Here is a 9,593-nt window from a genome sequence, read left to right as displayed (position 1 = left end):
CGAAGCCGTTCGAGCGTTTAACTCGAATAGAAACGCGGTCGCGGAAGAAATAAAAAAGTTAATCGTCGGTAGACGAGCGGTGTCGATCGAGCGGCAACCAATTATCGATGATCGATTGGTCGTGCAAAATCGAGGAGACGCCATTATTAAGGTGCAAGCACGATATAAATTACTATACCCCCCTGCCCCTACCCACAGTCCTCTATCGATTAATCCTTCTAATTCTATCGACTTTGTCTCGATCGATCGTTCGAACCTTAATTCCTTCTCCGTCAACTACTTCCTCTCTATCCGTCGTTTTCCCTCTTTAACGAACCGCTTTCTCGTTCGATCATTTTGACAAGATCGATGATTAGTGCAACTGCGAAGACGTTTCTTAGTTGTGACGAGATATGTATGGAAAAAGCGGTAGATGAATAACGGTGAGCGAGAAGCGTCGTTGAGGAGAAGTAAGAATCACGAGGAAATTTGGCCACGATCGGTAAGCTGTGTAAGAATCGATACGTTTAACGTTTATCGATCCGATCGAGATCTTTTTGTGGAAGAACGAAGAAAGTCTTCGAGATCAAAGCGAAATTCCGATACAAAGACAGTACTCTCCACGTAAGATTTTAAAAATCTAATCGCTATACTCTCGATACAGAGTGACGCGTAGCTAGAACTACGTCGATAACTTTACAAGTAATAACTTTGAAGAGAATTGGCGCGTTATATGGCCCTTTCTGGACCACATGACATTCGTCCGAACCAATTTCTCGACACAGTTATTGCCTGTGATGCTATAGAAGCGGTTCTAGTTACGTGCCCGTATTTCATTGCAATTAAGGAATATATAACATGGATTTTACTATCAAAATTCTACGGTCGGACCACGAATCTGTTTTTGATCGATTTTATTCTATCGGTTAGAACGCTTCGTACGCCTTAGCAGAGTCGTTTGACTATATACAATACCGATCGAATGGATCACTCGATTGCCGAGTCGCCATTCGAGGATACTTAATAGCATGTTTGACGCAAACAGCACGGCCAATCTCTAATTCGAATAATTGTGTCCCTGAATCACAAGCAGCATTGATCTCACAGCGTGTCTCTGGTGAACCGAATATTCGACTGCAGGCCGCGATCTATACACAGGATCGATCGTCGTTAAAACGTGTTGGGTCAGCGTGCACGATGGCCTGTGTGCGCATATTGTGCCTCACTAGGAATCTATTCGCGCACGAATGCCCATACAGTTTCTCTGATTGCTCCTAGTATCCGTTGATTGATCGGACGAGATCTTGAGGAAATCAAGGAAGCTACGGAATGTAGGACGAATGTTATAGTTTGGTCAACATAATATAGAGCCTGACGTAATTGAAAATACGAAAGGCAGGGAGATAGTCGTACACGTATGAAATAGTAGTTGAGGAATATCAGATAACATCTTTCTGTTCAACTTTTTATTTTAACATTAGAACTACATCAGATAATTAACACGAAGCTATTTCTACCAAACTCAAAATATTCAAACTCAAAATAATTTTGTATCAAGGCTACTTATATACAGTCATTAAAATGACTGGTCTTTAAAAAATACGTAATAATAGAATTTTTTTATATTTATTGATTTATTACTTTCTTACAGAAGGAATTCCATGTTATGTAGTACATTTTTGGTATTATTAATCCATTTGGGACCGTCATCCCTAAACGAGGGTTGGCACATTTTTAAAAATTATAGAACCAGTCATTTCGACCGCTGTGGTATTTTTAATGTTAGCATCTAGCGATCTAACGATCGATTTTCCTGATAACTGATATCATCATATCGAATGCTACGCAGTAAAAATTTTAAAACCGTGTGGGAAGTTATACAAAACGAGGAAATTGGTTAATTGGGCTTCGATAAACACATTGCAGGACCCTTTTACATTTATACCAATACCAGTCGTTTTGACTGATATTGATATAAGTAGCCTGGATGCAAAATTATTTTGAGTTTGAATACATGAATACATGAATGGTAGTTCTAATGTTAAAGGAGACGGAGATTACAATCCACGAGATGTTGTGATTAGATCGCGAATTTTTATGAAACATTGCTCGCGGGTATTGAAAATAAAAAAATAAACGCCAACGAGAAGCAAAGTTCAGGAGTCAAGAAACTTTGAATTCGAAAGATTCGCAACTTCGGTCCTCGTCCGATCGTAGTTGCCAAGCCGATCCATCAATTTGGATACGAGAAAATTATGTAAGTGAACCGAGGGAAACTTTCTTACACGGAATCACGCGTTCGCTACGCTCCCGTGAGACGAGGTTATTACTTCCGTGCGAAAGAATCGAAAACGGAGGTGAAATTACGTCTGCAGAGCCTCTGGCCCCGATCAGACGATTTCACGCAGCTCTTTGGTCCTGTTTCAGTGGTGAGCGATCGCAATTAAGTTTTCGTCAGCCGACAAGTCCGAGTCCGTGTAATTGGAATGTTGAATTGCCTCGATCCGCTCCACGCAAAATCGATTTCCCAGTCTCGCGTAAAATTTGTCAAATACCGCAAGAATTTCAAAGGCTTCCCTATAAAAAGTTACATGGTAGCGTAACGTTGCTAGAAAAAAGACGGAATGGCAAATGGAGATGTTGATAGTACATTTGTTAATTAGAGGTAAAATTGCACTGGTAATTAAAGTAGAACAAACTCGGGCTACTTTGGCTGGAATTAGCAAAAGGAAATACCTGTATTTATCTAGTGTTTTGTACACTTAATGCAGGTATTCACTGTGCTATTTAACTGTTGTTGCATCTTCTAGCGAAGATTGTCCCCTTCCTCGATTTTCGTTGCAGGCAAATTCCCTAGTTAAACCGAACATGGTAATACGATATCAATAACGGAACGTTGAAACAATTACAGTACAATTTTACAATCAATCGCAATACAATTTTTAGTACTTTCTGTCGATCCGTATAGAAAGAATTTTCCAAGAATAATTTTAAACATTCCAGGGTACAAAACGAACGCTAATAATCAGAATTTCCTTAATTATCAAAATATGAAGATCGCTAAAGCACGAGAGGAAAATGAATAATCAATCCCCCTCGGCCCAATTATCAACGAATCGAACATAATTAATTATAATCCAACGAGTGGAATGGCGAGACAGGCAGGTTACCCCAGCGCGTGGCGGTATCCTTCCGGTGACGCGGTGGTTTCCGGCAGGCTGGCCGACATGTTCTGTCAGAGGGGTTGTCGTTCCCGGCTGAAAAACGGGCGCGGTTCGCATCGGAGTACCGTGTATCCGGGGAATATACCGGGTGCACCGCATGATAATAAAGTACACGGGTATATACGCGCGGATTGGAGACGCAGACTCCGCTCTATCGATCCGGCCTGGAACGAGACGAGAACGCCGGACGAAATCGCGATGAATCGAGAGAGACGAGAAACAGGGACAGAGAAGAGAAGCAGAGAAAGGGAGGCTCTGACTGATAGGGACGAGAAAGGGACAGCCTGTGGACGAGGATAAAAGGATCGCGTCGGCCGTACGTTGGCCGAAGATAAGAAAAAGGTGGGAGGAAGATGGGGAAAGAGGCGATAGAGTGAAGAATCGGAGGTCGGATCGAGGGTAGGGACGTCCCGAGCTGGACCACGATCAGGAGGATGACAAATTTGCGAAAGAAGCTCGGTGGAACGGGTAGGATTAGAGAAGAAAGAAACGGAAGAAGCAGGAAGATGAATGGGATGAAATATGAAAGTAGAAAGGAAACGGAAGAAAAACAGCTAGTTGAAGTAGTAGTTTTAAAGCGGAGGCGGACGTTAGAGAAAAATAATAGAGAGACAAGGGGTTGAAACACGCGAAATACGGAAGAGGGAGAGAAAGAGAGGGGGGAGGGAGAACGTGCGTCTATCGAATAGTCTTCCGGGGAAGTTTCTCATAACCGCACCCGCGACCGCGCAAAAGTGGTTCTGATCCATGGAATAGGATCATCTCTAATTGAGGGCGTTTTATTACACTCTAATTTCGTTAAATATCTCCCATCCGATGGCGCCGCGGCGACTCATGCTGCGACAAGGAAAGGGACGAGTCCGCAAGATATTTTCTTTCATCGTGCTGCTAATCCTGTTGAAAAGATGTTAATAGAGAGGAGAAAAGTCTCTCAGTATCTGTAGGTTAAGCCACGACGATAATCGTAACGTGGCTATCACCAAATTCGAGGGAGTCGTCTTTGCGAAAAAAGTACGGCAACACAAATTAACGCAACGATAAAACAATTCGCAGAGTTCTTAAAAAAGATCTTCTCAAGGAAAATACGTCGATCGTTCTTTCTTGGTACGTCAAGGATTAGACACCGTATAGATCACCGTCTGATCCACAAATGCCCGTTCTATTACGCGGCACACTCTCCTTTCCAAGCTGGAAAATTAACCTTGAGACTTCAATTTCCTCGTTCGTCCTCCCCCCCTAACGAAACATGCATTTTTCATCGTTCAATATGTTACGATACACAACTGTGTCGCTAAACCACGAAAGTGGGTTGGCAAACAAAAGCGCGCTCGCTTTTGAAAGAATTGGATTAAACGCGGGTTTATTCATCGAGTGGCGGCCCGCTAATGGAAGGTGGACTATCTGGCCCCGTATCTCGTTACGCTGGATCATTCGTATTTCGTTGTCGTGACCCGTGAAACTCTACCTTTATGCTGGCCTGCTCGGACAACGCGTACGTGAACTGGAAGGTAATGTTACTTCGAGGAAAAAGATATTTTTCCTCCGATGTAACAGCGAATTTTCGAAAAAATTCGTCAGTCCAATGGATCATTACGCGTCTCTCGAATGATCGTGTTAATGTCTCTCTTTGAGATCTCACCAAGAGTTGTGCAATTTTTTACGGTTGCCTTTATGCTAGTAGCTACTTTATTTACGGACTCCTTGGAGGAGCGATAGAAGCGTAATAATAGAGTAGAACATAGGGACGAGGGTTTCAAGATCGGAGCTTTAAGCTCGCGTGTAAAAGATGGTGATCCTGGGATAGCGCTTTATCTCTGTGTTTATTGAATCTCGGAAGAATAAAATCGAGAGTCTAATTTAACAAATAATATATTTTATTCACCGACTTGACATATTCTTATCGTCGAAACTAAATTTCCGCAAGTCACGTCATACTCCATGGTTTTTATTTTTATTCGTTCCGTCCCCATTTCTTCTCCTAGTCCGCGATCTTTATTCTTCCTTGCATCTTCCAGCTAAGCCCTCCTAAGCCCAATATCCTTCGTCATCAAACTCCGAATGATCCAAATCCTACGATGCTCCGTCGTAAGAACACGCAGTAAACCTGAAAATCTACGGTCGACGTCGAAACCGGAAACGTTGGGTAGGGAAAGCCTGGGAATCGAACTAAGACCGGCAGTGGGAAACCAGAGGCGGATACGCGGCTAACGAGACAACAGGCGTTGAAACCGATCCGCGATCGCGTCGACGAACTCTCGAGCGACGTATCTCGTCCTGCGAAATCCTGACCTACTCTTGCGTCGAGTGGCGTTTATTGGCATTGTCGTCGCGTAGAGTGCGATGATAGATAGAAGCTACGGCTTTTGGCAGACTTACAGACATCCGAGACTCGGCTGCGCGCTATATCAAAGCGACGTGACGGTTCGGCGACATTTCACGCGCGCGATGAAGTGGATAGGGTTAAGGTCACGGATCGACGGTTATTTCAGGTGGAGAACTGCCGGGACGTGGATTTCCTGCGCGCACGTATACCGCCAGATGATTATCGATTAACTTTGAACACCTTCGAATCGACGCGATTTCCTTTTCGCTAATTTGTCCAACATTTTCCACGTTGAGACGAAATTAAACGGAAATGACCGAAACTGTGAGAAGTTCTCGACGTTCTATGTAAAGATTTGTTTTAATTCTGTAAACCTTGGTCCGTTTGTGTATGTACGATCTCAAGTGTCGCAATTAGTTACGCAAAGCTTCCTGTAAAACTTCGTCGCTTTACGTAAACTCTTAATTCCTTCGTTGCATAAAGATCGAAGTCTCGCAAAGTTTAGAGCAGATCGGTGCGTTTTAATAGAAATATGTACATCCAGTTAACTCCGTTTCCTCGTTAATAACGATCACAGATGTCACAGCGCTAAATCTAGTCGAAATCCAGTCGAATCGATGGATTTATTCGTTCAAATTTGTTCTTCTACTCGAGTTGTTCGAAATACATTTGCAGTTTCTGTCAGACACGCTTCGAAAGTACAGCATATTCCAAGACGAGAATATGACTTTTCTATAGAAGTAAACCGAAATTTCAGAACATAAACATCAAGATTATTCGAGCTATTGGTAACTCGCGATTTCAATCCGAAGCGATTTGAGCTGCCTCCATCCTCTTTGTATTTGCAACGCAAGCCGCAACTCGAACGACGTTTAACTCGGAAGAATCGCTATGTTGGATCTATTCTTGAAGCATCTGCCGCGTTGAATTAATTCCTCGTCCACCGAACCGAGGAATACAAATTGCATTTCAGCTAACGTAGCTTTGAAAACTTTATGCAAATTCGATTCGACGGTTGAACGTTGCATCACAATGGACTGACATTTTCCAAAAGCGCGCTTATAACCGGCTTTCAACCGACGAAATTCCCCTCGATCGTCGTGTAATCGCATTCTAAAGACCGAACGAACGTTATAATTACGTTGTGGCGAAAGGTCAGTTTGAAACTCTCGCGAGTCCGGCGACTGCTTTAAGGGACGATCTCTCGAAGAAACTTTGTTGGAAGACAGGCCAGCTCGCGACAACTCGGTCGATTAAATTAGCTCCGTAAGGATAAATTCTTATTCTAATTTCGAAGCTACTTTCCACTGTCGAAAATTGCAGAAGAATATCGCAAACTCGATTCCTTAGCTTTCCAATTTGCTCCAGTTTCGTCTTGCAATTGGTCTACAGTCCCTGTAGAATTAAAATCGAATTAGAATCACCAAAGTTCTGCATTGTTTCGATAAAATTGACGGACGTGAACGAATTCTAACAGCAAAGATTATTAATTCAATTATATAATTAAATTGTATAAAGATAGTATACGCATCCGTCCTAACAGCCTGCGTCTATTTTCTCGTCTTTGCATCGTGGTGTGCGATCGAAAAATACAGATCGATTAACGATATCTTGGAGTAACGTGCAAATAACAGAAATGCCAGAGACAAACAGAGTGGAAAGAGGAAAACGATGTCCACCGCATCGGTAGCTGCGGCCAAGCAACAACTATCGAACCTCGTTCTCGTGAAATTATTTACCGGTTTCAGCTGCTATTAAATATTTACCATACATTAGCACGCTTCGGGTTAATGGGTCGCGAGACGAAACTGTTTACGGAATTAAACTGCACGCTTGAAATTGTGGACGTAGCGGCATCGGCGAACGGGAGGAAACGCGAAAATCGGCCGAGTTTATTTGCTCGAGCGGAAAACATCGATGAGCGAGTGCACCGCACTGAATTTCCGTACTGACAGACCGGAAATTTCCCAGAAGCAGGTTGGACTCATCGAGTCGCGACTATTTATTCGAGAACCGTTCCTTGTTTCGTACTTAATATCCTGAGCAAGAATTTGGATAGGCGAGCTAGGAACTTGTTTCACGTCGTAGCGAAAACGAAGCTGAAACTCGAGCCAAGAAATTTCTGGACTTTGCAAGCAAAATAAACGACAAATTTCGAGAGGTCTGTAAGATGATAAGATGGCGCAACCTCGGATACTAGAGATGTTTGGATCTGAATGTGCAAATAATCAGAGGGAAATTAAACAATCTGTGAGCTGTAGGCAGCAAGTGCTGGAAATAAAATAAACGTAAACGTTGCAAGTTCAGATTTTAAAGGTCCCGGGACTCGACTGTACGAGTGTTACGATCAAACGAAACGAAAATTCGAAATGCTCGGATCAGAGGCTACGTGAGGATAAAACGAGACTACGCCGGGATAAAAAGAAATTGGAAACCTGCTAGGTGGGACCGACGAGTCATTGAAACTTGAGAATCCAGGTTCTACCCTACGCGGAATTTAACTAGAAAACCCATTGAACTAGAAACAATTGAGAATCCGCAAGTTTACATCAAGAAATCATCGTACCTCGGAAATTCACTTTCAACGAACTCAAAGTACGATGGTAAATGACTAAATTGCAGCAAAGCGGCAAATGGAAAAAGCAAACGGTTAACAGTTGGCGCATATCGTCTCTCGCGAATCGGTTGACGCTTTTGCAAATGGCTCGGTCAGCGCATTATCGGAAACGAATGGACCGGCATGAAAAGTCTGCACGGATGATCCGTGTCAACGATGTTTATCGTGCAGGATGCACACCGTACGTGTATATAGATATACATATATACAGGCGATAGAGCACATATCTTTGACCCAGATAAGAGGAATTCGAGGGGGTTCTTATCCCGGGTCCATAGCTCGGGGCAACGGAGCTTCTGGTGTCAGGCTTAATGGAGCTTGAATACGCGAAGATGAGGGTTGCTTGCTAACCGCCACCTTCGGGCGTTGCTCCTGAGTTTTAGAGAATTTTTCAAATGCCTACGGACTTACATCTTCCCCTTCGCGTATGTTGAAATCTCGAGAAATCTCGCAACCCCTAGGTTTGGATTTATCGCGTCACACATATTCCCTAAAACCGTAACGTTCCATACTTTAAATTTCTTGCTCGCACGAACGATGATTACGATGACTAAGCTACACGTGGTACGTCATTTGCGGTACAAGGTCGCGTTCTGAATGGCAAATTATAGGCTGGAAATTGTACGACAGATTATATCGTTCAGCCAGATTTTTAATAAAACGCCAGTTGTAGTAATTTGCGCCGTAGTGTTAAAACGCTGTAGGAACTGTGTATGAAGCAAATGTATCTTTCGACTACATAGAAGATTTTGTAATAATAATACGTAAAAGCGAAGTGAATAGAAGTGAAAAACGAAGATCGCTAGAGAAGTAAAATAAACTTTCCGACCTCGATGGACGCGCGCGCGGAAGCACCGAACAAAGGGACGTTGTACGAGCCGCGTCCACGTTATTTGCAAGCGGACATCGAACGTATACGTATCGCTGTATTTTCTCTCCGTAATACCGCGTCCACGATTCCATGTCCCGGCTAATGGCTCTCGCGAATTTCTTTCGCACGGCGGACCCTCGCGTTTTAACACCAGCCTCTCCTCTTTTCACTCTTTGCATAAGTACGAAGAAAAATCCGAACAAAATACGAGAATTTTAAAGAGGAAGATTCTTAAAGATCGCGTCAACCTTCCGCTTGCAACCGTAATTACGTACGTACGTATATCGCTAGGTATTTTAAATTACGAATTTTAACCGAACATAACCGGAAGCCCAGGAAACATCGACGAGCTTCGCCAAGTATCAAAATATTTTGTACAAATTTTGTACGAACGACGAAAAGATTTATTCGCGAATTAAAACCACGACCTGTTCCAATCAAAAACTATCGATCGCGCCTCGAAGAATCCAGAATGAAAGGTGCACTCGAAGTACCGTAAGAGCGAACGACGATTCATTTTCGTCATCGTGTCGTCGTGTCGGCGTTCCTCGTGCGAAAAAACCTGCCACTCCCGTCGCG

General features: G+C 43.2%; 1 protein-coding gene and 1 long non-coding RNA gene across 7 annotated transcripts in view; one reads left to right on the top strand and one right to left on the bottom strand.

Annotated features, from left to right (window-relative positions):
* The window catches only part of LOC100741473 (solute carrier family 12 member 4), a 102,307-nt gene that overhangs the window by 52,423 nt on the left and 40,291 nt on the right, over window positions 1–9,593 (top strand). The window lies entirely within an intron of this gene.
* LOC112213242 overlaps window positions 2,685–9,593 on the bottom strand; it is a 14,872-nt gene continuing 7,963 nt past the window's right edge. Inside the window, exons 2-3 of the long non-coding RNA XR_002947132.2 lie at window positions 3,150–3,236; window positions 2,685–2,832 (exon numbers count right to left, since the gene is read on the bottom strand). This is a non-coding gene — a long non-coding RNA (uncharacterized LOC112213242). The remainder of the gene's footprint in view (window positions 2,833–3,149; window positions 3,237–9,593) is intronic.

This window comes from Bombus impatiens, unplaced genomic scaffold (assembly GCF_000188095.3).
Source record: "Bombus impatiens unplaced genomic scaffold, BIMP_2.2 scf_0548, whole genome shotgun sequence".
Lineage (NCBI taxonomy): Eukaryota > Metazoa > Arthropoda > Insecta > Hymenoptera > Apidae > Bombus > Bombus impatiens.
Note: the sequence above shows the minus strand (reverse complement) of the source record. Positions and strands in the feature narration are given on the sequence as shown.